The sequence below is a fragment of the Pongo abelii genome, chromosome 7, assembly GCF_028885655.2.
Source record: "Pongo abelii isolate AG06213 chromosome 7, NHGRI_mPonAbe1-v2.0_pri, whole genome shotgun sequence".
NCBI lineage: Eukaryota > Metazoa > Chordata > Mammalia > Primates > Hominidae > Pongo > Pongo abelii.
Genome location: NC_071992.2, coordinates 7,937,190 through 7,963,944, shown reverse-complemented (window position 1 = coordinate 7,963,944; position 26,755 = coordinate 7,937,190). Strand labels below are relative to the sequence as shown.

The window sequence follows — 26,755 nt, the reverse complement described above, 5'->3', positions numbered from 1 at the left end:
TATTTTAGAAAGATGTTACCCATAATGTCACAGAGGGCGTACACCCTATGAAGTTATTCATAATAGTTTTGGGGGCCGTTACTCCTAATGTCACCTGTGGTGTGCAAACCGTGATATTCTTCCTAATATTTTATGGAAATGTTACTGCTAACTTACCAGGGGCTCTATACCTTGGAATATTATTCATAATATCCTAACGAAATGCTACCTCTAATGTCACAGGGGCTGTACACTGTATGATATGATTCCCAGTATCGTAGGGGGATGTTACTCCTAATATCACAGGGGGTGTTCACACTCTGATAATATTCATATCCTAAATGGATGTTACTGCTAATGTCACAACACGTGTACATCCTCTGTATTTGTTCGTTATATCCTCGGGGGAGGTTACTCCTACTGTCACACGGGGTGTACTCCCTGTGATATTATTCCTAATATCCTAGGGGGATGTTACTCCTCGTGTCACAGGGGCTGTGCGTTTTGTGATATTATTCACGATATCCTAGAAAGATGTTACCCCTCAGATCACAGGGGATGTACACCCTGTGATATTTTTCGTACTATCCTAGGGGACGTTACTCCAAATGTCACAGAAGGTGTACACTCTGTGATATTAGTCATTATTTGTCAGGGAAATGAACTCCTAATGTCACAGGGCATGTGCACCATGTGTGCACAGCCCCTGTGATATTATTTGTAATATTCTCGAGGGATGTTAATCCTAATATCCCATATGCTGTTAACCATGTGTGAACACCTTTGTGGTATTATTCCTAACATACTACAAGGATGTAACTCCTAACATCCCATGGGGTAACCGCCATGTGTGTACACATTCTGTGATATTATTCACAACATCGTAGGGAGATGCTACTCCTAATTTTACAAGTTGCATACGTTATGTGTGTACACCCCCTCTGATGTTATTCGTAATATTCCAGCTGAATGTTGCTGCTACTGTCACAGGGAGAGTACACCATGTGTGTGCAACCCTGGTAATATTATTTCTAATATCTTGGGGGGATGTTGCTCCTAATGTCACCTGGAGTGTACACCGTGTGTGTACACCTTCTGTGATATTATTCTTAAATCCCAGAAAAAGATTACACCTAATGTAACAGGATGTGTACACCGTGTGCGTCAACTGCCTTTGATATTATTCGTAATATACTAGGGGGGTTGACTTTTCATGTCACAAAGGGTGTACAAAACTTCACAGGGTGTGTATGCCTTATCATATTATTACTGATAACCAGAAGGATGTTACTCCTAACGTCACAGGGGGTGGACACTCTTCGATAATACTTGTACTCGTATAGGGAGATATTACTGTAAATCTCACAGCGGGTGTACACTCACTGTGATATTATTTTTAATATCTCAGGGATGTCACAGAGTTATAGCTCTCTGTGTTATATTAGAGAGTTACATTTCTCTAAGACAGTACAAATAATACCACAGTGGGTGTACCTCATGTGTGTACACCCTGTGATATTATTTGTAATATCCATGGTAAACATGACATCTAATATCACAGAGAGTGTACTCCCTTTGATATTTCTCATACTATCATAGGGAGATATTGCTTCTAACATCATAGTGGGTGCAGGCCATGCGTGCACATTCTGTGATATGATACCTTGTATCCCATTGACTGATCTCTCCGAATATCACAGTGTGTGTACACCTTGTGATATTATTCATAATATCCTAGATGGATGTTACTCCTAATATGACAGAGGGTGTACACCCAGTGATATTCTTCATAATATCCTTGGGAGGTGTTACTCCTAATGTCACATGGGGTGTACACCCGTGATATTATTCATAGTATTCTAGGGAGATGTTACTTCTAAAGTCACAGGGGGCATACACCCTGTGATGTTGTTCGTAATATCCTAAGAAGATGTTACTTTTAATGTCACATGGGGTGTACACCCTGTGATATTACTCAGAATATCTTATGGGGATGCTACTCCTAATGTCACAGGCTGTGTACACCCTGTGATATTGTTTGGAATATCCACAGAGATGTTGCTTTTGATATCACAGACTGGGTCCACCCTTTGATATTTTTTGTTGTATCTTAGGGAGATATTACTTCAAATATCACAGTAGGTGTACACACTGTGTTATTCATAATACCCTAGGGAGATATATCTTTTAATATCACAGAAAATGTCACACTATTTGTGTACACCTACTGTGATATTCCTCCTAGTATCCTAAAAATAAATAGGACTCCTAATATCCCAGTTGGTGTACACACTGTGATATTATTCGTAACATTCCAGTGGGATGTTACTCCTCAGGTCCCAGGGGGACGCATCCCCTGCTATCATGGGTGAGATGTCTTTGAAAAGGACAACCAGTTGGGGAGGAAAGCAAAATTTGGAATAAGATTTCTGAGACCCCCACCACAACCAAGAACAGAAACTCCACAGTCTGCTGAGCTAACAGTGTGCACATTGGTCTCTTCCCATCTGCCCACCGCACTCTCCTGTTTGTCCTGAGGATGAGGAAACAAAACAAGGCTCCCGACCATCCCTCAGCACTCACTGAACTGCCCTTCCCCTCTGCTGGTCCATGACCACGGAGAACAAGTCGACTGTCCTCGCTGGATGCTGGATGATAGGTGCAGGATGGAGGCTCAGACTCCTTCCTCAAGACTGTCAGGAAGACAGGGTGAGACATGAGCCTCCTGATACAGGTGACAGGTGTGGAGCCCACAGGACTGCAACCTCACAGTGCAGGGCTGGAGGCACAGACTGAGTATTTACTATTCTATGGCCTGGGGGGCTCAAGGCACAGAGCTCCTCATTAGCCAGAGTCGCCCAAGTTCCCCAACCTCTAAGGATTTCCTTATAATAATGCAAGAAGAAGAGAAAAGGCAGTGTCTGTAGAAGATTTGGGGCTCTTCCTCTAATCAGGAGAAAGCTTGTGTGCATTATTCGCTTCTTGCTTTTCTTTTTCAAGATCCAACTGCTTTAATGTTCATCTTTGATTAGGGGAAAATAGAACACTTATTAATAATACAAAGGATAACTATATATTCTTTCATATAGAATGGCCAGTATAAACATTTACAATTTCCACTCTTTTTCAGTTTACAGTTTAATGACATTAAGTACATTCACATTGTTTAGCAACCATCACCGCCATCGTCTCCCGAACAGTTTTATCTTTCAAAATGGAAATTGCACCCATTAACCAAACTCTCCATTCCTCTCTCTCGCCCACCCCTGGGGGTCACCATTCTATTTTGCAACTCTATGAGTTCAACTCCTCTAGACACTTGATATAAGTGGAATGATCCCGTGTTTAATTTTAATTTTAATTTTTATTTTTGATTTTTTATTATTTTTTGGAGACAGAGTCTATCTCTGTCACCCAGGCTGGAGTGCAGTGGCGTGATCTCGGCTCACTGCAACCTCCACATCGTGGGTCCAAGCGATTCTTGTGTCTCAGTCTCCCGAGTAGCTGGGATTACAGGCGTGCGCCACCACACCCAGCTAATTCTTGTATTTTTAATAGAGATGAGCTTTCACCCTATTGGCCAGGCTGGTCTCGAAATCCTGACCTTAAGTGATCCGCCTGCCTCAGCCTCCCAAACTGCTGGGGTTACAGGTGCGAGCCACTGAGCCTGGTCATCTTTACCCTTTTGGGATTCATTTATTTCACTGACGATAATGTCTTCAAGGTTCATCCATGTTGCAGCCTGTGTCAGAAGTGCCTGTCTGGTTTTGTTGCTTTTTTGTTTTGTTTTATTTTGTATTGTGTTTACGTGGACGCTCTCTCTGTCGCACAGGCTGGAGTGCAGTGGCACAATCTGGGCTCACTGCAACCTCCGCCTCCCGGGTTCAAGCGATTCTTGTGCCTCAGCCTCCCAAGTAGCTGGGATTATAGGCACACGCCACCACGCTCGTCTAATATTTTGTATTTTCAGTAAAGACAGGGTTTCACCAAAATAGCCAGGCCGGTCTTGAATTCCTGACCTCAGGTGATCCAAGAATTGGATCTTGGATCCAAGATCCAAGCCCACCTCGGTCTTCCAAGATGCTGGGATTACAGGCATGAGCCACCGCACCGGCCAGAAGTGCCTGCCTTTTGAAGGCTGAATAGTCTTCCATTGTGTGAATGAACTGCAGTGTGCTTTTCCATTCATCTGTCCACGAACCCTTGGGTTGCTTCCACATTTTGGCTCTTGTGAATAATGCTGCTATGAATATGGTTTACAAATATCTCTTCCACTCCTGGCTTCTAATTTTTTCTGGTAGGTACCCACACGTGTAATTGCGGGAACATCTGATAATTCTGTTTCTGATTTTTCCAGTACACGCTATACTATTTTCCCTGGTCCTTCACGGTTTTACATTCCCTTCAATCATATTCGAGCATTCCTACTTCCCTCTAGTTTCACCAATGCTTGCTTGTTTATCATATCCATCCTAATGCGTGGTATCACATTATTGGTTTGATTTGTGCTTCCCTAGGATTAGTGATTTTGAACATTATTTTAGATGCTTATTGGCCATTGCTATATCTTCTTTAGGGACACGTCTACTCGAATCTTCTGACCATTTTGAATGGGATGCTTTGGGTTTCTTGTTGTTTATTTCTAGTTGTTCTTTATATATGATGGATATCAGCCTCTTTTCAGATATATGATTGCAAATATTTTTCCTAATCCATGGGTTATCTTTTCACTCAGTTCACAGTGTTTTTTGATTCACAAAAGTGTCTGTCATTTAGATGTAATCCAAGGAATCTAATTTTCTTTTGTTGCCTATGCTTTTGGTGTCATATCCCAGAAAGCACTGCTCAATCTGATGTCATGAAAGTGTGGCCAATGTTTTCTTTAAGGTATATTATACTTACAGCACTTGGGATTAGGTCTTTGTTCCAGTTTGTGTTAATTTTTGTACCTGGTGTGACATAGGGTCCACCTTCATTCTTCTGCATGTGGAAATCAAGTTTCTCCAACATCATTTCTTGAAAAGGCTGCTTTTCCACCAATGAACTTTCTTAGCACTTATGTTGAAAATCATTTGAACATATAGGTGAGAAGTTATTTCTGGGCTCAAAGACAAACAAACAACAACAGACAACAGATAAAGATACAGCATGGGCCCAGCGAGTTTGCTCATGCCTGTAATCCCAACACTTTGGTAGGCCGAGGCGGGCGGATCACCTGAGGTCAGGAGTTCAAGACCAGCCTGACCGACAGGGAGAAACCCTCGTCTCTACTAAAAATACAACATTAGCTGGGCGTGCTAGCTCCTGCCTGTAATCCCAGTGACTCGGGAGATGGAGGCAGGAGAATCGCTTGAACCCAGGAGGCAGAGGTTGTGGTGAGCCAAGATTGCACCATTACACTCCAGCCTGTGCAAGAAGAGCACAACTCCATCTCAAAACAAAAAACCAAAAACAAAAAAACAGCATGATTTCAAGAGCAGAAAGAGAATAGCTTCAAAACCAGCATAATGAGAAAGTGAGGAAGCTTCTTACCAAAGCATCTGGAAATATGCAAGAAATTCTTGTGAACTAAAATTTTCATACTGTACTATCAAACACTGGAACTCACTTATTCCGTCTTTCTGTATTTTGGGGCCCAATTATCCACTTCACTTCATTCCCCATCCCATGCCTTTTCTTCCTAGCTTCTGCTAACCACCTTTATACTTTCCACCTTCCTGAGATTCCTTTTGTGTGTAGGTGTGTGATGGAGTCCCTTTCTGTTGCCCAGGTTGGAGCATACAAGCACAATGCGGGCTCACTGCAACCTCCACCTCCCGAGTTCAAGTACTTCTTGGGCCTCAGCCTTCCGAGTAGCTGAGACTACAGGCACGCGTCACCACGCCCGGCTAATGTTTTGTGTTTTTAGTAGAGATGGGGTTTCACCATGTTGGCCAGGCCGGTCTTAAGCTCCTGGCCTCAAGTGATCTGTGCGACTTGGCCTCCCAAAGTGCTGGGATTACAGGTCTGAGCCACCACATCTCGCCAAGATTTTCTTTTTTCTTCCTACATAGAACTGAGGACATGTAATATTTCTCATTCTGTGCCTGGCTTATTTCACTTCATATACAGACCTGCGATCTCATCCATTTTTTCTGCTGTGGAGAGGATTTCGCTGCTTTTGAGGCTGAATAATCCTTCGCTGTGTGTGTATACCACAGTTTCTTAATTGAAACTAATATCAAATAATGTCTCGGAAAGTGAAACTTTAGGGATACTGTGCCCATTTTATTCTTTTCTAGTTCCCATTTTATGTATATGCAAGTGTATCATAAAGCAGCAATCAATGGGTATATAAATCCATAACTTCAACAAATGTAAAATGAAAATACTAAGTGGTGGCTGGGCGCGGTCCCTCACACCTGTAATCCCAGCATTTTAGGAGGCCAAAGCGGGCAGATCACCTGAGGTCGGGAGTTCAAGACCAGCCTGACTAATATGAAGAAATATTGTCTCTAACAAAAATACAAAAAAAAAAAAAAATAGCCGGACGTGGTAGTGCACGCCTGTAATCCCAGCTACTCAGAAGGCTGAGACAGGAGAATCGCTTGAATGCGGGAGGCAGAGGTTGCAGTGAGCCAAGATCGTGCCATTGCACTCCAGCCTGGGCAACAAGAGTGAAACTCTGACTCAAAAAAATATAAAATAAAAAAAAAGACAATGCTAAATGGTAAGAAAAAACAGCATAATAAAAATTTGTATGGTGTTGAAGGACAACGCATTTGAAGATAATATTTGAAGAAATCATATTAGAATTAAGTTCTTTTCTTACTTATTGGAGCTTGATACCTCTAAAAACTTCATCAATGGAATCACCTGTGGTGCTTTAAAAGAAAAAAAAAAAAAATCCACATACCTCCACAGGTGCAAGTAAATCAGAATCTCATGTAATGAGACCCAGGCCTCATCATTTGTAAGCTTCCCTGGTGATTTGATTCAAAGACAAGCTTGAGTACCGGTGACATGGATCTCTAAGCATAACCTGCCTAAATAAATTCTCTAGAAGCAGTTTGTAGAGAAATTCCACATGAACTCTGGAAGAGGATATGAATTTGGTGTATAGTATATCCTCACTTATCATCCTTGAAAGTCTCTTGGAAACTTCACCTTTCAACAAAATTATGTATAGTGAAACCACTTATTCCTCATCAACATCATAACATCTTTGAACACAACAATGGTGTTGGAGGACATGCTGTATATTGCTTCCATAAAGTCGATGTTCAGGGAATTCCAAAATGAAGTAAGGACTTCCTGTATATAAAAAGATGGTTGTGACTCCACCTGGAGGACAGGTTTACTGGTCAGAAACTAAAGGAGGCTGCCTAGGTATAGAGGATTCAGTCATGAGGTTTATGCTAAACAAAGGATCCCAGAATACTCACCCATTCCAGTTAAAGGCATGATGAAGAAAGCAATATTCACATAGGAAATGCGGAAAGGAATAAAAGCCATCAAGCAACAACAATAATGTGACTAAGGGGCAGGATTTGCAGATGTAGGGATTTAATGTGGCTGCGCTTTCTTACCCACACAAGAAAAAGGATGGAACAGATCATGAGATTCGACTGTTCTGCTGCGCAGCCTCCACAAGGCACTTTGAATGTCCCTGTTTCTCAGGCAGTAGATGAGAGGGTTCAGCATGGGGGTGACCACAGTGTACATCCCTGATGCCACCACACCACTCCTGGGGCGTGGTGACACAGCTGAAGTGAGGTACATGCCAATGCCTGTTCCATAAAATAAGCAGACAACTGCCAGGTGAGAGCCACAGATGGAGAAGGCTTTAGATTTCCCATCTGACGATGAAATTCTTAGAATGGAGGGGACAATGTTAGAGTAAGACAAAAGGATCCCTGAAATTGGAAGAAAACCAAACATAGCACTATTTAATATATGAATATGCTATTGATGACGCTGTCAGACAGGCAAGTTTGAAAAGTTGAGATGGGTGACAGACAAAATTGGAGATTTCCACATTCTTGAAGAGGGTGAATCGTAACACAATCCATCCGACAGGCTAAGGTAAAAGGACACCAAAACGAAGAAGACACCGAGGTGAGGATTCATGATGACTGGATAGTGCTGGGGGTGACAGATGGCCACAAATCAGTCATAGGCCATCAGAGTCAGGAGCATGTCTTCTATACATGTGAAAAGGACCAAGAAAGACATCCGTGTCAGGCAGCCCGCATAAGAGACGACTCTGCTATGCCACTGCATGTCCACAATCATCTTGGGGACCGTGGCCGAGGTGAAAGCGATGTCAGCCCAGCACAGGTTGGAGAGGAAGAAGCACATTGGTCTGTGGAGGTGGGAGTCAGAGCTGACAGCCAGGATGATGAGCAGGTTCCTCAGCACCGTGACCAGGTACATGGACAGGGACAGCCCAGGGAGGACGGGCTGCAGTTCTGGATCCTCTGAGAGTCCCAGGAGGAGGAATTCTCAGACACCTGTGAGATTCCGTGGCTCTGTGTGACTTGGACACTTTGAGAAGAAAAGAGGACTGGAAAAATAAAAGATAAAAACCAGCCCCTAATGCTGTGTGTATATTTTGGATGCAAGCAATTCACAAGGAACATTTTCACACTTGAGGACCATACACCGTCAGCAATAGTTCTCAGCTGTGACAAACCCAAAAATCTCAGAATTACTACATGATTTACTTTTTTGTTATTCAACTCTTTCTGTAGATACTACTTTAGAGAAAATCCACTGAAGAGTGTTAGAAGACCAAAACCTAATATATAAGAAATCCGTGGTCTCAGTAAAATACGGTCTACTCTTTTCAGAAACAATAACATGCAATAAAAACATGCTTCTCTCTTTAAGAAAAAGATCTCAGTCTAATTGAAAGAAATTAAGAAGCAGTGAAATACCCTTTATTTTATTCTGACACCGTGCTACAAATTCCTTTGATGTAGAATATTTAAAAGGACGACACAAGAGTTAGGACCGCATTATCTAAAAATGAAATCGAACCTTATAGCTCTTAATCAGAAGACCTTTTAGTATGCCAGTAACTTTTCATATTTATTGCCATCCTTAGGTTTTCTGACATCATTTCTTCATAAAAGACCATGCACAGTCAAATGTGGGAGCTGTGTCTCCAAATTAATTGAATATATAACTCTTGGCCAAGCGCCATGGCTCACACCTGTAATCCCAGCACTTTGGGAGGCCGAGGCTGATGGATCACCTGAGGTCAGGAGTTCAAGAGCAGCCTGGCCAACATGGTGAAACCCCGTCTCTAGTGAAAACAAAGAGAAAAACAATTAGCCGGGCGTGGTGGTGGGTAAACCTACCTACTCGAGAGGCTGAAACAGGAGAATCCCTTAGAACCTGGAAGGCAGGGATTGTACACCCTGTGATACTAGTTTTGATATCCTAGGGAGATATTGCTCCTGACATCAGGGTGGGCGAACACCCTGTGATATTATTTGCAATATCCTAAAAAGATATTGCTCCTAACATCACAGTGGGTGTACACCCTGTGATATTAATTGTAATATCCTACAGAGATATTACTCCTAATAATACAGTGGGTTTACACCCTGTGATATTGTTCAAAATGTATTATGGAGATACGACTCCTACTATCACAGTGAGTGTACACCATGTTTGTACACCCTGTGATATTATTTGTAACAACTTAAAAAATCTTACAGCTAATATCAAAGTGGGTGTACACTCTGTGGTGTTATTTGTTATATACTGGGTAGATATTTCTCCTAATATCACAGTGAGTGTATAAAACTTGTGTACACACTGTGAAAATATTTGTAATACCCTAGGAAGATATTACTCCTAATATCGCAGTGGGTGCACACCCTCTGATATTATTTGTAATAACCTAGGGAGATGCGACTCTTAATATTACAGTGGGTGTACACTCTGTGATGTTCTTTGTAATGTCCTAGGAAGATATTACTCCTAATATCCAAGTGGATGTACACCATGTGTGTACACTCTGTGATCTAATTTGTAATATCCCATAGAGATATTGCTCCTAATATCACACTGGGTGTGCACTCTGTGATATTATTTGTACTATCCTAGAGAGATACTGCTCCCAGTATGACAGTGGGTGTACACCCTGTGATAACCTGATTCTTAACATCCTAGAGAGATATTACCTCTAATATCACCGTTTCTGTACACCCTGTGGTGTTATTCGTATTATCCTAGGGAGATATTATTCCTAACATCACAGTGCGTGTACACCACGGGTGGACACCCTGTGATTTTATTTGTAACATCCTAGGAGGATATTACACTTAAGGTCACAGTGGGTGTTCACCATGTGTTTACACACTGAGATGTTACTCGTAACATGCTAGGGAGAAATTACACGTAATGTTACAGTGGGTGTACACCATGTGTTTCTGTGATGCTATTCGTAATATCTTAGAAAGTTATTAGTCCTAGTGCCACAGTGGTTGTCTACCATGTGTGTACACTCTGTGATGTTATTCATATTATCCTAGGGAGATAGTTCTCATAACATCACCGTGGGTGTATATCATGTATGTACTGCCTGTGGTGTTATTAGTTATGTCCTGGGTTGATATTACTCCTAATATCACCGTGGGCACACACCATGGGTGTACATTCTGTGATGTTATTCATAATATCTTAGGGAGGTATCACTCCTTATGTCATATTGGGTGTACAGCCTTGTGATATTATTGGTAGTATCCTTGGGACATATTATTCCTGTTATCAGAGTGGGTGTACACCCTGTGATAATATTTGCATTATCCTAGGGAGATATTACTGTATACCCTGTGATATTATTTGTGACCATTTAGGGAGCTATTTCTCCTAAAGTCAGAGTGGGTGTACACCCTGTAATATTCTTCCTAATATCACAGTCAGTGTACACCATGAGTGATATTTTTCCTAATATCCAGTGGGGGAGAGGATGATATTGCTTCCAATATCACAGAAGGTGTACACCCCCCTGTGATATTGTTCCGAATATCCAGGGAAGGAGAGGGTGACATGATTCCCAATATCACTGGGGGTGTACCACCTCCCGCCGGGATATTGTTCTTAATAAGCGGAGGTGGAGAGAATAATGTTACTCCCAATATCACAGGGGGTGTACACCACCCCTGTGCGTAAACACCCCCTGTGATATTGTTCCAAATGGCCTGTGAAAGTGTAAATATGACTCCCATTATCGCACGGGGTGTTCAGCCCTGATGATATTGTTTTCTAACATCTAGGGAAGAAGAGTATATTACTCCCAATACCGCAGGGGTTGTACCCCTTTTTGTCTTATTGTGCCCAATATCCAGGAAAACAGAGGATGATATCACTCCCAATATCGAAGTAATTGTACAGCATCCCTGTGATATTCTTCCTCATATCCAGAAAGGAAAAGAAGAAGACTACTCCCAACAGCGTAGGAAACGTATACCCGCGCTGTGGTATCTTTCCCGATATCCAGGTGGGGAGAGGATCATATTACTTCCAATGTCGCAGGGTGTGTACACCCCCTCTGTGATCTCGTTGCTAACATCCAGGTTTGGGGAGGATGACATTACTCCCAATATTGCAGGGGGTGTACATACCCCTGTGAAAATCTTCCTCTATTCAGAGGGAGAGAGGATGATATTACTCCCAGTACCGCAGGGGGTTTACACAGCCCTGTGATACTCTTCGTAATATCCACAGGGAGAGAGGATGATATTACTCCCAATATCGCAGGGGGTGTACACAACCCTGTGATATTGTTCCTAATATCCAGAGCGAAAGAGGATGATATGAGTCTCAATATCGCAGTTGGTGTACACCCCTCCTGTCCTATTGTTCTGAATACCCTGGGAGGGAGAGGATAAAGTTACGTTGAATACGGCAGGGAATGTACACCCTCCCCCACTGATACCCTTCCTGATGTCCAGGGGAAGAGAGGAAAATTTTACTCCCAATATCGCAGAGGTAGTACACCCCACCTGTGATGTTGTTCCCAATACGCAAGGTGGGAGAGGATGATACTATCCTCAATATCGCAGGGTTGTTCCCATCCCCAGTGACATTTTTCCTAATATGTAGGGGAGAGATAATTCTATGACAGCAAAGGTCGCAGGGTCTCTACATCCCTTCCTGATATTGTTCCTAATATCCAGGGGGGAAGAGGATGGTATCAAATATGAAGGGGGGTGTACATCCCCCACCAGTACGATATTGTTCTTAATAATCGTGAGGGTAGACGATGATATTACTCCAAATATCGCAGGGGTTGTTCACCACCACTGTGATATCGTTTCTGATATCCGGGGGGGATAAAATCATATTACTTCCAATATTGTAGGTGGCGTATACCCCACCTGAAATATGGCACCGAATATCCAAAGAGGGAGAGGATGATATTAATACCAATATCGAAGTGTCTGTACACGCCCCTTGTGATATGGTTTTTAATATCCAGTGGGCGGGAGGATGATATTAGTCCCAACATCCTAGAGGGTGTACACTACCCCTGTGATATTGTCCCTAACTTCCAGAGGGGAGAGGATGATATCACTCTGAATATCTCAGAAGTTGTACATCCCCCGTGATATTGTTCGTCATATCCAGGGAGGTGAAGGATCACATTCCATTGAATTTCGCGACAGGACTACACGCACAGTGTGATATTGTTCCTAATATCCAAGAAGGGAGAGGATGATATTACTCCCAATAAAACAGTGGGTGTACATTACCCCTGTGTTATTGTCTCTAATATCCGTGGACGGGGGAGGGGGGGAGAGGATAACATTCCCTCAAATTTAGCAGGTGGTTTGACGGCCCTTGTGGTGTTGTTTTAAATATCCAGCGGGAAGACAATAGTATTATTTTTGATAGTCCATTTCTTCCGCTCCACCTTTCCGGAACTCTGAGGCCGGGAGGCGACATGCAGTTTCCTTGTGATCCCCAATACCTTTGCTGTCTTCTGTACCAAGGGAGCGAAAAACGCAGGCCCGTTATCTGAGCCGATCCATAAGGGCAGTCGAAATCTAGGAATCAGATCTCGAAGAAGAAAACGGGTTACTTCACGTGCTTTCTCAGTTCGTGTTGGATAGGCCTCCACCCACCCAGAGTAGGTACGCCCAAGAACAAGTAAATACTTGTTACCTCCACACTTTGGCATCTCGGTGAAGTCTACCTGGAGATCTTCAAAGGGGGCTGATCCATAAGCTCGTATGCCAGGCGGAACGGCTGGACCTTGCCTCGCATCATGCTGTCGGCAGGTAACACTCCGCTGCCTCACCGTTTTGGCAAGGTCTGACAAAGCCGAGATGTAGAAATAGCGGCCTAACAACTTTTCCAATGACTCCTGACCTCCATGGGTGGTTTCTTGCACAGCCAGTACAACTGCAGCTCCTAGCAGCTGTGGCACAGCTACTCTCCCATCTGGTAACCGAATCCATCCTTCCTCCATCACTTGTCCTTCCCTCTACCTGGAAAAAGTCCTTTTCTTTTTTAGAAGAAGTAGGTACAAGATCAGGAGCCTGAGGGAGCACTGATGCCCAGAAGGGGGCAGATGCTGCTTTTCGAGCCTCTGAGTCAGCGCGGGAATTCCCCAAACCCACCGAGGTGGAAGCTCGCTGGTGTCTTCTGCAATGCATAACTGCTACCTTGTGGGGTTTCCGTACTGCTTCTAATCATTGCAAGGTTTCTTGTTGATATTTTCTGTCTTTTCTCGCAGAGTTCAATAGGCCCTTTTCTTTCTATCACGCTCCATGCACTTGAAGGGTTAAAAAGACATACCGAGAATCAGTGTAAATGTTTACAATCTCACCCTCACTGAGTCCTAAGGCCCGAATGAAAGCAATGAGTTCAGCTTTCTGGGCTGAAGTGGCCTGGGCCAATGATCTGGCTTCAACAACAGTGTCCAGTGTTACCACTGCATACCCTGCACCTCTCCTTGGGGGTTGAAGAAGCTGCTCCCATCCACGTATAGTTCCCAGTCTACTGATGCCTAAGGCTGGTCCCGGAGGTCAGGTCTGCTAGAGTCGACTGAGTCCAACACTTCCACACAATCAGGCTCGACAGGGCTCTCTGATACCGGGAGCAAGGTGGCGGGGTGTAGGGTGTTACAAACTTCAATGGTTACACGGGGATTTTCACAGAGCCAAGTTTGGTACTTGGTGAGTGTGGCATTCGTTAGCCAATGATGTCCTTTAGTGTTCATGAAAGTCACCACAGCATGGGGGCCCTTTATCTTCAGGTTTTGCCCAAGAGTCATCTTATTTGCTTCTTGTGCTAGCAGGGCAGTTCCTGCCAAGGCCCTCAAACAGGGGGCCATCCTTTAGTAGACCCGTCTAGTTGTTTAGAGAGGTAGGCCACCGGCCTTGGCCAGAGCCCAACAGTTTGGGTTCAAAGTCCAGCTGCCATCTTTTCTCTCTCTGATGCATACAATGGGAAAGGCTTTGTCAGATCGAGTAGCCCCAGGGCTGGGGCTGCCAGAAGTTTTTCCTTTAACTCATGAAAGACTTGCTGTTGTTGGGATCTGCATTCCAAACGTTCCCGGTCCCCGTCCCCTTTGTGACCTCATACAAAGGCTTGGCTAATACTGCAAAGTTTGGGATCCCCAGTCTACAAAACCCCACAGCTCCTAAGAATTCCCTCACCTGCCTTCTGCTCTTGGGCTCCACTAGATTGCAAATGACCTCCTTTCTTTCTGATCCCGGGCTGCGTTCTGACCCCTGTCGGATAGTAAATCCCAAGTCACGTACCTGCTGTCGGCAGATCTGAGCCTTCTTCTTGGACATCTTATACCCACAGTCCTCCAGGTGCTGTTGTAGGGCATCTGTTCCCTTGGCACACCCGACTGCCGTGGGGTGTCCCAGCAGAAGGTCATCAACCTACTGGAGCAATAAGCAGCCTAGGTCTCTGGTGGGAAACTTCTGGAGGTCTCAAGCCAACGCCTCCCCGAAGGTGGTGGGGGAGTTCTTGAACCCTTGGGGAAGCCCGGTCCAAGTGTACTGAGTAGTGACACCTGACTCCGGATCTTCCCACTGAAAGGCAAACAGCCTCTGCTTCTCAGGGGCTAATCTGATAGGAAAGAAAGCATCTTTGAGGTCCAAGCAGGTGAACCAGCTGTCCTCAGCTGACAGCAACCCCAAAAATGTGGACGGGTTAGGTACTGTTGGATGTCAAGTCAGTGTAGCATGATGAAGAAAGCGCAAATCCTGTACCGGGCGATAGTCCTTGGTCTGTGGCTTGGGAACAGGCAGGAGGGGAGTGTTCCATGGAGACTGACAAGGAACAATAATTCCAACAGTTCTTAGGTGCTTGAGACGGACCTGGATACCTTGAAGAGCTTCTCTGGGGACCGGGTCCTGTTTTTGCCTATCCGGCTGGGCCCCAGTCTTAACTGGCCAATCCCGGAGGGTTGTGTCCCGCCCGTACTCTTGGCCACCGCTTAGCCAGAGCTGGTCTTCTCTCTTGGCCCAGCTCAGATAAGAAAATTCTCCATTCCTCCTCTCGGGGGACCGTAAGGGTCACAATGACTCCCGTTCCGGATAACGTTAGCAGCAAAGAGCCGTGCTCTGTCAACGAGATAGTGGCTCTCAGCTTGCTGAGCAAGTTCCTTCCCAAAAAGGTCCAGGGACAGTCAGGCATGTACCAAAACTGATGAATGACTTTATGTCTTCCTACAGTACAAGTCCGAGGCAAGCATACAGCCTGCTTTGCTGAAACCTCCGTGGCTCCGATGACGTCAATAGTCTTTTTGGATAAGGGGGCGACCGGGGCAATTACTAGCGAATGTTCAGCACTGCTATCTACAAGAAAGTCAATGTCTCCACCCCCGACTGTCATTCTGAACAGTGGCTCTTTGGGGACACTTGAGCCCAGTCTCCCTCAGTCCAAGAACCCTTCTGCCAGGTTGAACAGGGCCCCTTCCTCCTTGTCCGGGAACTCCTGCTCTGAGTCATCTTGTTTTCTTTTCAGCTGAGGGCATTTGTTCTTCCACTGTCTTATTGCTTTACAATCAGCACACTGGTTATGCTGCAAACTCTGACAGCCAAGCTGAGTTTCTTTCTCAGGGCCTCCTTTCCCTTGCCTCTTTGGGGGGGCCCCTCTGATTGCTGCTGCTAACAAACAGGTCGGTGTTTCGCCGGGCCTGACCTCCATTCTCTTCGCCGTTTTCCTGACGGCTTACTGCATCCCTGTTTACAAACACCTGGCTAGATATTTCTAGTAATTGTGATGTGTTCATCCCTGCAAGTCCAGCGTGTTTCTGCAGTTTTCTTCTCATGTCTTCTGCGCTTTGCCGGACTAAAGCCATGTGAATCATGCACTGATTTTCAGGGCTATCGGGATGAAAGGGAGTATACATAGCATAGGCCTCACACAGTCTCTGGTAGAATTGTGCTGGACTTTCTTCTTTTCCCTGAATGACCCCAGAGACCTTGTTAACGTTTGTGGCCTTCTGAGCTCCCCTCATTAATAATTCCAAGAGAGCTTCCCCGTCTCGGTTTAGCCTTTGCATATTCTCTCTTTCATGGGGGTCCAACTGGGGGTCGGTTCCTGGCAACTGGATCCTTCCATACTCTTTGGGGTTTTGATAATCAGCAGGTGCATGTTCCTCTAGCCACTTAGTTGCTGCTTGGAGGACTCTCCGCCTTTCTTCGCTGTTAAAGAGCAACTGGTGCCAATCAGCCCAGGTGTGGTTGTGGGTCTGGATAACAGTTTGGAGCAAATAAATTAGGGCTTGTGGCTTTTCGGTATAGGGCGGTGTATTGTTTCTCCAGTTGAGAAGGTCGACGGAGGTGAAGGGCTGGTATCCAAAAACACGCCTCTCCGCCACGTGACCATCGTCACCTATCCCAGTATACAGCTGCTCTCTCAGAGGCATTTGTACCCCCGTTTTGGGTCGTAAACGGGCTGCCGAGGAAGGGGTGGAATGGAGCAATGTGACTTCCCGCAATTAATTATCTCAATTATTAATTGACACTAATAATTATCAATATTAATGACTGATAATATAATTTTTAAATCAATACCGACAGTAATGATAATTAATATTAAATAGTTATACTAACGATAACAATAAATGATTAATATTAATGATTAATGACTCCTGATATTAATAGCTGATACTGACTTTATTCATTAGAAAATAGTAATATTAGCTCCTAATAATTAATATTAATAATCTGAAAATTATTAGCAATTATTTCAAAATATTAATATTCATATCGGTCATTCATATTCATGTTAATAATAAAAGAGGAATAATTCATACTACTATTACGCCTAATATATCAGTGGGTGTACACCCACCACTGATATTGCTCCTAATGTCCAGGGAGGGAGAAAGCATGACGTTACGTTCAATATCGCAGTAGGTGTACACCCAGACGGTGATATTGATCTGAATATAATCTTCAGGGGGTAGAGTATGACGTTACTCCCAATATAGCACTGGCTGTGCATCCACCCGGTGATATTGCTCCTAATATTCACGGAAGAAGGGAATGCTGTTACTCCCAGTATCGCAGGAAGTGTACACCCCCGTGTGAGATGGTCTGTAATAATATTCCAAGGCGAAGGAGGTGATATGAAAACATATATGGCAGAAAGTGAACACCCAGCAGGGATATTGCTCTCATGATCCTGGAGGGAAGAGGATGATATTACTTTAAATATCAGAGAAGGTGGACACGCCCCCACTGTTATTGTTTACATTTGCAATGCGGGAGAGAAGGATATGACACGCGATATCTCCGGGAGTAGAAACACCCCTGTAATACCGTTCTTAACATTCAAGGAGGAAGAGGATGATATTATGCCCAATATAGACGGATGTACACCCTCTGTACATCGTGGGTGTGCACACGTCTGTGAAACACTTCATAATCTAAAGAGGCAGAGATGATATTACTGACGATATGGTAAAAAGGCTGTGAGACCACCGCGGGTCCTAAGAGCCAGGGGGGCAAGAGGGGGCTGGCTCCCAGTCCCCGCCTCGCGGGGGGTGCCTCACCCCCCTGCGAGGGGGGTCCTAAGAGCCAGGGGGGCAAGAGGGGGCTGGCTCCCAGTCCCCGCCTCGCGGGGGGTGCCTCACCCCCCTGCGAGGGGGGTCCTAAGAGCCAGGGGGGCAAGAGGGGGCTGGCTCCCAGTCCCCGCCTCGCGGGGGGTGCCTCACCCCCCTGCGAGGGGGGTCCTAAGAGCCAGGGGGGCAAGAGGGGGCTGGCTCCCAGTCCCCGCCTCGCGGGGGGTGCCTCACCCCCCTGCGAGGGGGGTCCTAAGAGCCAGGGGGGCAAGAGGGGGCTGGCTCCCAGTCCCCGCCTCGCGGGGGGTGCCTCACCCCCCTGCGAGGGGGGTCCTAAGAGCCAGGGGGGCAAGAGGGGGCTGGCTCCCAGTCCCCGCCTCGCGGGGGGTGCCTCACCCCCCTGCGAGGGGGGTCCTAAGAGCCAGGGGGGCAAGAGGGGGCTGGCTCCCAGTCCCCGCCTCGCGGGGGGTGCCTCACCCCCCTGCGAGGGGGGTCCTAAGAGCCAGGGGGGCAAGAGGGGGCTGGCTCCCAGTCCCCGCCTCGCGGGGGGTGCCTCACCCCCCTGCGAGGGGGGTCCTAAGAGCCAGGGGGGCAAGAGGGGGCTGGCTCCCAGTCCCCGCCTCGCGGGGGGTGCCTCACCCCCCTGCGAGGGGGGTCCTAAGAGCCAGGGGGGCAAGAGGGGGCTGGCTCCCAGTCCCCGCCTCGCGGGGGGTGCCTCACCCCCCTGCGAGGGGGGTCCTAAGAGCCAGGGGGGCAAGAGGGGGCTGGCTCCCAGTCCCCGCCTCGCGGGGGGTGCCTCACCCCCCTGCGAGGGGGGTCCTAAGAGCCAGGGGGGCAAGAGGGGGCTGGCTCCCAGTCCCCGCCTCGCGGGGGGTGCCTCACCCCCCTGCGAGGGGGGTCCTAAGAGCCAGGGGGGCAAGAGGGGGCTGGCTCCCAGTCCCCGCCTCGCGGGGGGTGCCTCACCCCCCTGCGAGGGGGGTCCTAAGAGCCAGGGGGGCAAGAGGGGGCTGGCTCCCAGTCCCCGCCTCGCGGGGGGTGCCTCACCCCCCTGCGAGGGGGGTCCTAAGAGCCAGGGGGGCAAGAGGGGGCTGGCTCCCAGTCCCCGCCTCGCGGGGGGTGCCTCACCCCCCTGCGAGGGGGGTCCTAAGAGCCAGGGGGGCAAGAGGGGGCTGGCTCCCAGTCCCCGCCTCGCGGGGGGTGCCTCACCCCCCTGCGAGGGGGGTCCTAAGAGCCAGGGGGGCAAGAGGGGGCTGGCTCCCAGTCCCCGCCTCGCGGGGGGTGCCTCACCCCCCTGCGAGGGGGGTCCTAAGAGCCAGGGGGGCAAGAGGGGGCTGGCTCCCAGTCCCCGCCTCGCGGGGGGTGCCTCACCCCCCTGCGAGGGGGGTCCTAAGAGCCAGGGGGGCAAGAGGGGGCTGGCTCCCAGTCCCCGCCTCGCGGGGGGTGCCTCACCCCCCTGCGAGGGGGGTCCTAAGAGCCAGGGGGGCAAGAGGGGGCTGGCTCCCAGTCCCCGCCTCGCGGGGGGTGCCTCACCCCCCTGCGAGGGGGGTCCTAAGAGCCAGGGGGGCAAGAGGGGGCTGGCTCCCAGTCCCCGCCTCGCGGGGGGTGCCTCACCCCCCTGCGAGGGGGGTCCTAAGAGCCAGGGGGGCAAGAGGGGGCTGGCTCCCAGTCCCCGCCTCGCGGGGGGTGCCTCACCCCCCTGCGAGGGGGGTCCTAAGAGCCAGGGGGGCAAGAGGGGGCTGGCTCCCAGTCCCCGCCTCGCGGGGGGTGCCTCACCCCCCTGCGAGGGGGGTCCTAAGAGCCAGGGGGGCAAGAGGGGGCTGGCTCCCAGTCCCCGCCTCGCGGGGGGTGCCTCACCCCCCTGCGAGGGGGGTCCTAAGAGCCAGGGGGGCAAGAGGGGGCTGGCTCCCAGTCCCCGCCTCGCGGGGGGTGCCTCACCCCCCTGCGAGGGGGGTCCTAAGAGCCAGGGGGGCAAGAGGGGGCTGGCTCCCAGTCCCCGCCTCGCGGGGGGTGCCTCACCCCCCTGCGAGGGGGGTCCTAAGAGCCAGGGGGGCAAGAGGGGGCTGGCTCCCAGTCCCCGCCTCGCGGGGGGTGCCTCACCCCCCTGCGAGGGGGGTCCTAAGAGCCAGGGGGGCAAGAGGGGGCTGGCTCCCAGTCCCCGCCTCGCGGGGGGTGCCTCACCCCCCTGCGAGGGGGGTCCTAAGAGCCAGGGGGGCAAGAGGGGGCTGGCTCCCAGTCCCCGCCTCGCGGGGGGTGCCTCACCCCCCTGCGAGGGGGGTCCTAAGAGCCAGGGGGGCAAGAGGGGGCTGGCTCCCAGTCCCCGCCTCGCGGGGGGTGCCTCACCCCCCTGCGAGGGGGGTCCTAAGAGCCAGGGGGGCAAGAGGGGGCTGGCTCCCAGTCCCCGCCTCGCGGGGGGTGCCTCACCCCCCTGCGAGGGGGGTCCTAAGAGCCAGGGGGGCAAGAGGGGGCTGGCTCCCAGTCCCCGCCTCGCGGGGGGTGCCTCACCCCCCTGCGAGGGGGGTCCTAAGAGCCAGGGGGGCAAGAGGGGGCTGGCTCCCAGTCCCCGCCTCGCGGGGGGTGCCTCACCCCCCTGCGAGGGGGGTCCTAAGAGCCAGGGGGGCAAGAGGGGGCTGGCTCCCAGTCCCCGCCTCGCGGGGGGTGCCTCACCCCCCTGCGAGGGGGGTCCTAAGAGCCAGGGGGGCAAGAGGGGGCTGGCTCCCAGTCCCCGCCTCGCGGGGGGTGCCTCACCCCCCTGCGAGGGGGGTCCTAAGAGCCAGGGGGGCAAGAGGGGGCTGGCTCCCAGTCCCCGCCTCGCGGGGGGTGCCTCACCCCCCTGCGAGGGGGGTCCTAAGAGCCAGGGGGGCAAGAGGGGGCTGGCTCCCAGTCCCCGCCTCGCGGGGGGTGCCTCACCCCCCTGCGAGGGGGGTCCTAAGAGCCAGGGGGGCAAGAGGGGGCTGGCTCCCAGTCCCCGCCTCGCGGGGGGTGCCTCACCCCCCTGCGAGGGGGGTCCTAAGAGCCAGGGGGGCAAGAGGGGGCTGGCTCCCAGTCCCCGCCTCGCGGGGGGTGCCTCACCCCCCTGCGAGGGGGGTCCTAAGAGCCAGGGGGGCAAGAGGGGGCTGGCTCCCAGTCCCCGCCTCGCGGGGGGTGCCTCACCCCCCTGCGAGGGGGGTCCTAAGAGCCAGGGGGGCAAGAGGGGGCTGGCTCCCAGTCCCCGCCTCGCGGGGGGTGCCTCACCCCCCTGCGAGGGGGGTCCTAAGAGCCAGGGGGGCAAGAGGGGGCTGGCTCCCAGTCCCCGCCTCGCGGGGGGTGCCTCACCCCCCTGCGAGGGGGGTCCTAAGAGCCAGGGGGGCAAGAGGGGGCTGGCTCCCAGTCCCCGCCTCGCGGGGGGTGCCTCACCCCCCTGCGAGGGGGGTCCTAAGAGCCAGGGGGGCAAGAGGGGGCTGGCTCCCAGTCCCCGCCTCGCGGGGGGTGCCTCACCCCCCTGCGAGGGGGGTCCTAAGAGCCAGGGGGGCAAGAGGGGGCTGGCTCCCAGTCCCCGCCTCGCGGGGGGTGCCTCACCCCCCTGCGAGGGGGGTCCTAAGAGCCAGGGGGGCAAGAGGGGGCTGGCTCCCAGTCCCCGCCTCGCGGGGGGTGCCTCACCCCCCTGCGAGGGGGGTCCTAAGAGCCAGGGGGGCAAGAGGGGGCTGGCTCCCAGTCCCCGCCTCGCGGGGGGTGCCTCACCCCCCTGCGAGGGGGGTCCTAAGAGCCAGGGGGGCAAGAGGGGGCTGGCTCCCAGTCCCCGCCTCGCGGGGGGTGCCTCACCCCCCTGCGAGGGGGGTCCTAAGAGCCAGGGGGGCAAGAGGGGGCTGGCTCCCAGTCCCCGCCTCGCGGGGGGTGCCTCACCCCCCTGCGAGGGGGGTCCTAAGAGCCAGGGGGGCAAGAGGGGGCTGGCTCCCAGTCCCCGCCTCGCGGGGGGTGCCTCACCCCCCTGCGAGGGGGGTCCTAAGAGCCAGGGGGGCAAGAGGGGGCTGGCTCCCAGTCCCCGCCTCGCGGGGGGTGCCTCACCCCCCTGCGAGGGGGGTCCTAAGAGCCAGGGGGGCAAGAGGGGGCTGGCTCCCAGTCCCCGCCTCGCGGGGGGTGCCTCACCCCCCTGCGAGGGGGGTCCTAAGAGCCAGGGGGGCAAGAGGGGGCTGGCTCCCAGTCCCCGCCTCGCGGGGGGTGCCTCACCCCCCTGCGAGGGGGGTCCTAAGAGCCAGGGGGGCAAGAGGGGGCTGGCTCCCAGTCCCCGCCTCGCGGGGGGTGCCTCACCCCCCTGCGAGGGGGGTCCTAAGAGCCAGGGGGGCAAGAGGGGGCTGGCTCCCAGTCCCCGCCTCGCGGGGGGTGCCTCACCCCCCTGCGAGGGGGGTCCTAAGAGCCAGGGGGGCAAGAGGGGGCTGGCTCCCAGTCCCCGCCTCGCGGGGGGTGCCTCACCCCCCTGCGAGGGGGGTCCTAAGAGCCAGGGGGGCAAGAGGGGGCTGGCTCCCAGTCCCCGCCTCGCGGGGGGTGCCTCACCCCCCTGCGAGGGGGGTCCTAAGAGCCAGGGGGGCAAGAGGGGGCTGGCTCCCAGTCCCCGCCTCGCGGGGGGTGCCTCACCCCCCTGCGAGGGGGGTCCTAAGAGCCAGGGGGGCAAGAGGGGGCTGGCTCCCAGTCCCCGCCTCGCGGGGGGTGCCTCACCCCCCTGCGAGGGGGGTCCTAAGAGCCAGGGGGGCAAGAGGGGGCTGGCTCCCAGTCCCCGCCTCGCGGGGGGTGCCTCACCCCCCTGCGAGGGGGGTCCTAAGAGCCAGGGGGGCAAGAGGGGGCTGATTCCTCGTCCTCGTCATATCCATCCCTGGATTGGGGGGTGCTATTACTCCCCGCGTGAGGGGGTCGCCTGTCCCCCTGCCATGTGGGCCGTCATATCCAGCGTGGGAATTGCGGGTGATATTACTCCTCCCTTCGAGGGGGGTGCCCGTGTCCTTGCGATGTGGCTCGTAATATCCAGTGAGGAGTCTCGGATAATATTACTGTCTGCATCGCTGGGGGCGTCCTCGCTCCCCTGTGATGTGGCTCACAATATCCAGGGGGAAGAGGGGGTGATATTACTCCCTTTCTCCTGGGATGTTTACTCTACTGCCGTACTTTGTTAATACCCTGGGACATTATTTTCCATATTGTAGGAAGGTGTCACTGCTTAAGTCCCTGGGGGTATGCACCCTGAGATATTATTCGTGATATTGTAGCGAAATGTGAATCCTGATGTCACACGTCTCTATACACTCTGATATTATTCGCAATACCATAGCGGAACGTTAATAATAATGTCACAATGTGTGTACAGCTGGTGCTTTTATTCTTAATCTCCTAAGGGGAGGTTGATTTTATTGTCACACGGAGTAGTTTCCCTTTTCTATGATTCGGAATATCCTGGAGCGATGTCAGTCCTTGTGTCACAGGGTTTGTACACCTTGTCAAATTACTCGTATTACCCTTATAAGATGTCACTCCTCATATCACCGAGGGTGTACACTCTGTGATATTATCGTCATGTTCTAGGGAAATGTTACTTTTAATGTCACCGATGTTGCACACCTTGTGAAATTATTCGTTATAGTTTTGTGGGATGTGGCTCCTCACCTCACACGGCGTGTACACACAGTGATATTACGTGTAATGTTCTATAGAAATGTTACTCGTGAATCACAGGTCCTGTACACACTTTAATATTCTTCGTCATAGTCTAGGAAAACGTGACTACTAATGTCACAGCGTGTGTAGACCCTGTCATAAAATTCGTAATATCCCACCGGGAGTTCACTACTAATTTCACAGTGCATGTCCACCCTTTGATATTGTTCGTATTATCCTAAAGAGATGTTACTAGTCATGTCCCAGTGCATGCACATTCTCTGATATTATTCGTTATATACTCGGGGGATGTTACTTCTAAAGTCACACAGCGTGTACTCCCTGTGTTCTATTTCCTAATATCCTAGGGCAATTTTACTGTTAATGACACAGGGGATGTACTCATTCTGATATTATTCATGATATTCTAGAAGGATGTTACTCCTAATGTCACAGGGGTGTACGCCCTTTGATAGTATTCATAATTTCCCAGGGGTCTATACTCCTCATGTCACAGAACATAACACCTTGTGACATTATTCATAATATTCTGGTGAGATGATTCTCCTAATATCACGTGAGGTGTACACCGTGTGATAGTATTCTTACTATTCTTGGGGGATGTCACTCTTAATGTCACAGGTGTGTTCCTTCTGTGATATTATGGAAAATATGCTACCTGAATATTACTAATGTCACAATGCGTGTACACCTAGTGATATTATTAGTAATATTCTGTGGGAATGATACCCCTAAAGTTACAGGGGTGTACACCGTGTGATATTGCTCCCAATATTGTAAGGGTATGTTACTCCTAATGTCACAGGGGGTGTATAGCCTCTGATATTACTTGTAATCTTACAGAGAGATATTACTTTAATGATCACAGTGGGTGTACACACATGGGGGACACCCACTGGGATAGTATTTGTAATATCTCAGGGAGATATAACTCCTAATGTCACAGTGGGTGTACCCCATGTGTGTACACCCTGTGATATTATTTGTAACTTCTATGTTAAACATTACTTCTAGTATCCCACAGAGGGTACACCCTGTGATAGTTTTCATAATATCATAGGGAGATATTGCTTCTAATAACACAGTGGGTGTACACCGTGTGTGTGCACTCTGTGATGTGATTGCTTATATCCTAGGGAGATATTCCTTCTAATATCACAGTGAGTGTACACCCTGTGATATCATTCGTAATCTCCTAGAAAGATGTTGCTGCTAATATCAAAGAGGGTGTGCCCCCAGTGACATCATTGGAAATATCCTAGGGAGATGTTACTCCTAAAGTCACAGGGGGTGTACACCCTGTTATATTATTGTAATACTCTAGGAGGGCGTTACTTTTAAAGTCACAGGGGTGTACACCTTGTGATGTTATTCGTAACATCCCTAGGAGGGGGTGTTACTTTTAAAGTCCCGGGGGATAAACCCTGTGATGTTATTGGTAATATCCTAGGAAGGGGTTACTCCTAATATCACATGGGCTATCCTAGAAAGAGGTTACTCCTAATATCATACTCCTAATATCACATCCTGTGATAGCATTCGGAATATCTAAAAGGGATGTTACTTTTAATGTCCCATGGGGTGTACACCCTTTGATAATATTCGTAAGATCCTAGGGACATATGACTTCAAATATCACATTGGGTGTACACACATGGTGTACACGTTGTGTGTGAATAGCTCCTGGGATATTATCCATAATATCCTAGGAAAATGGGACTCGTAATATCATGGTCATTGTACACCCTGTGATATTATTTGTAATATCCTAAAGAGATGTTACCACTAAAGTCACAATGCATGTACGCCCCCTGATATTATTAGTTATATCCTCGGGGGATGTTACTCCTAATGTCACACGGGGTGTGCTCCCTGTGATATTATTCATAATATCTTAGGGGGATGTTACTTTTCATGTCACCGGGTGTGTATATCATGCGTATTCAACGCCTGTGATACTACTCCTAATATCCTAGGGGCATGTTCCTCCTAATGTCACATGGGGCGAACACCATATGTGTACACCTGCTGTGATATTATTCGTAATATCCTAAAGGAATATTACTCCAGATGGCACAGGAGATGTACACCATGTGTGACAACAGCCTGTGTCATTATTCGTAATATCCTAGGGGGATGTTTCCGTGAATGGCACAAAGTGTGTGCAAAAGGTCACAGAAGGTGTACAACTGATGATGTTATCTGTATTACCCTAGAAGGATGTTACTCCTAATATGGCACAGGGGTGTGCACACTTTGATATTATTTGTAATCTCATAGAGAGACATGACTTCAAACATCACAGTGGATGTTCACACGTAGTGTATACCCTGTGATATTATTTGTAATATCCTAGGGAGATACAACTCCTGATATCACAGTGTGTGTACCCCGTGTGTGTACACCCTTGATATGAGTCGCAATATCCAGGGTAAATATGACTCCTCATATCACACAGTGTGCACACCCTTTGCTATTTTTCACAATATTTCAGGGAGATACTGCTTCTAATATCACCGTGGGTGTACCCCATGTGTGTGTACTCTGGGACAGTATTTTTTATATCCTAGGGAGGTATTACTCGTAATGTCACAGTGGTTGTGCACCCTGTGATATCATTCTTATTTGACCTTGCTGCCTTTTTTAACCCACCCTACAAAAGGAATGGAACAGATAAGAAGATATTGAGATTAGACTGTGCTGCCGTGCGGCCGCCGCAGGACACCTTTAATATCCCTGTTTCTCAGGCTGTAGATGAAGGGGCTCAGCATGAGGGTGACCACCGTGTACATCACTGAGGCCACTGCACACTCTCTCGGGGAAGATGACACATCTGAACCCAGCTACCCTCCAATGCCTGTTCCGTAAAATCAGCAAACAACTGACAGGTGAGATCCACAGGTGGAGAAGGTTTATACTTCCCACCTGATGATGAAACCCTCAGAATGGAGGAAACAATTTTACAGTAAGAGGAAAGTATCCCCGAGATGGGAAGAAAACCAAATACGGCAGCAAGGAAATACATGTTGATGTTACTGGTGAAGGTGTCACAAAATGCAACATGGAGGAGTTGAGAAGGTTCCCAGAAGAAATCAGGAATTTCCA

The 26,755-nt window shown here is 49.8% G+C and overlaps 1 protein-coding gene and 1 pseudogene across 1 annotated transcript in view; one reads left to right on the top strand and one right to left on the bottom strand.

Moving 5' to 3' along the window:
- The window catches only part of LOC134761888 (chitobiosyldiphosphodolichol beta-mannosyltransferase-like), a 966,630-nt gene that overhangs the window by 886,330 nt on the left and 53,545 nt on the right, over positions 1–26,755 (top strand). The gene's annotated exons all lie outside the window — the stretch shown is intronic.
- LOC129047592 (olfactory receptor 7E24-like) lies at positions 7,018–9,082 on the bottom strand (annotated as a pseudogene).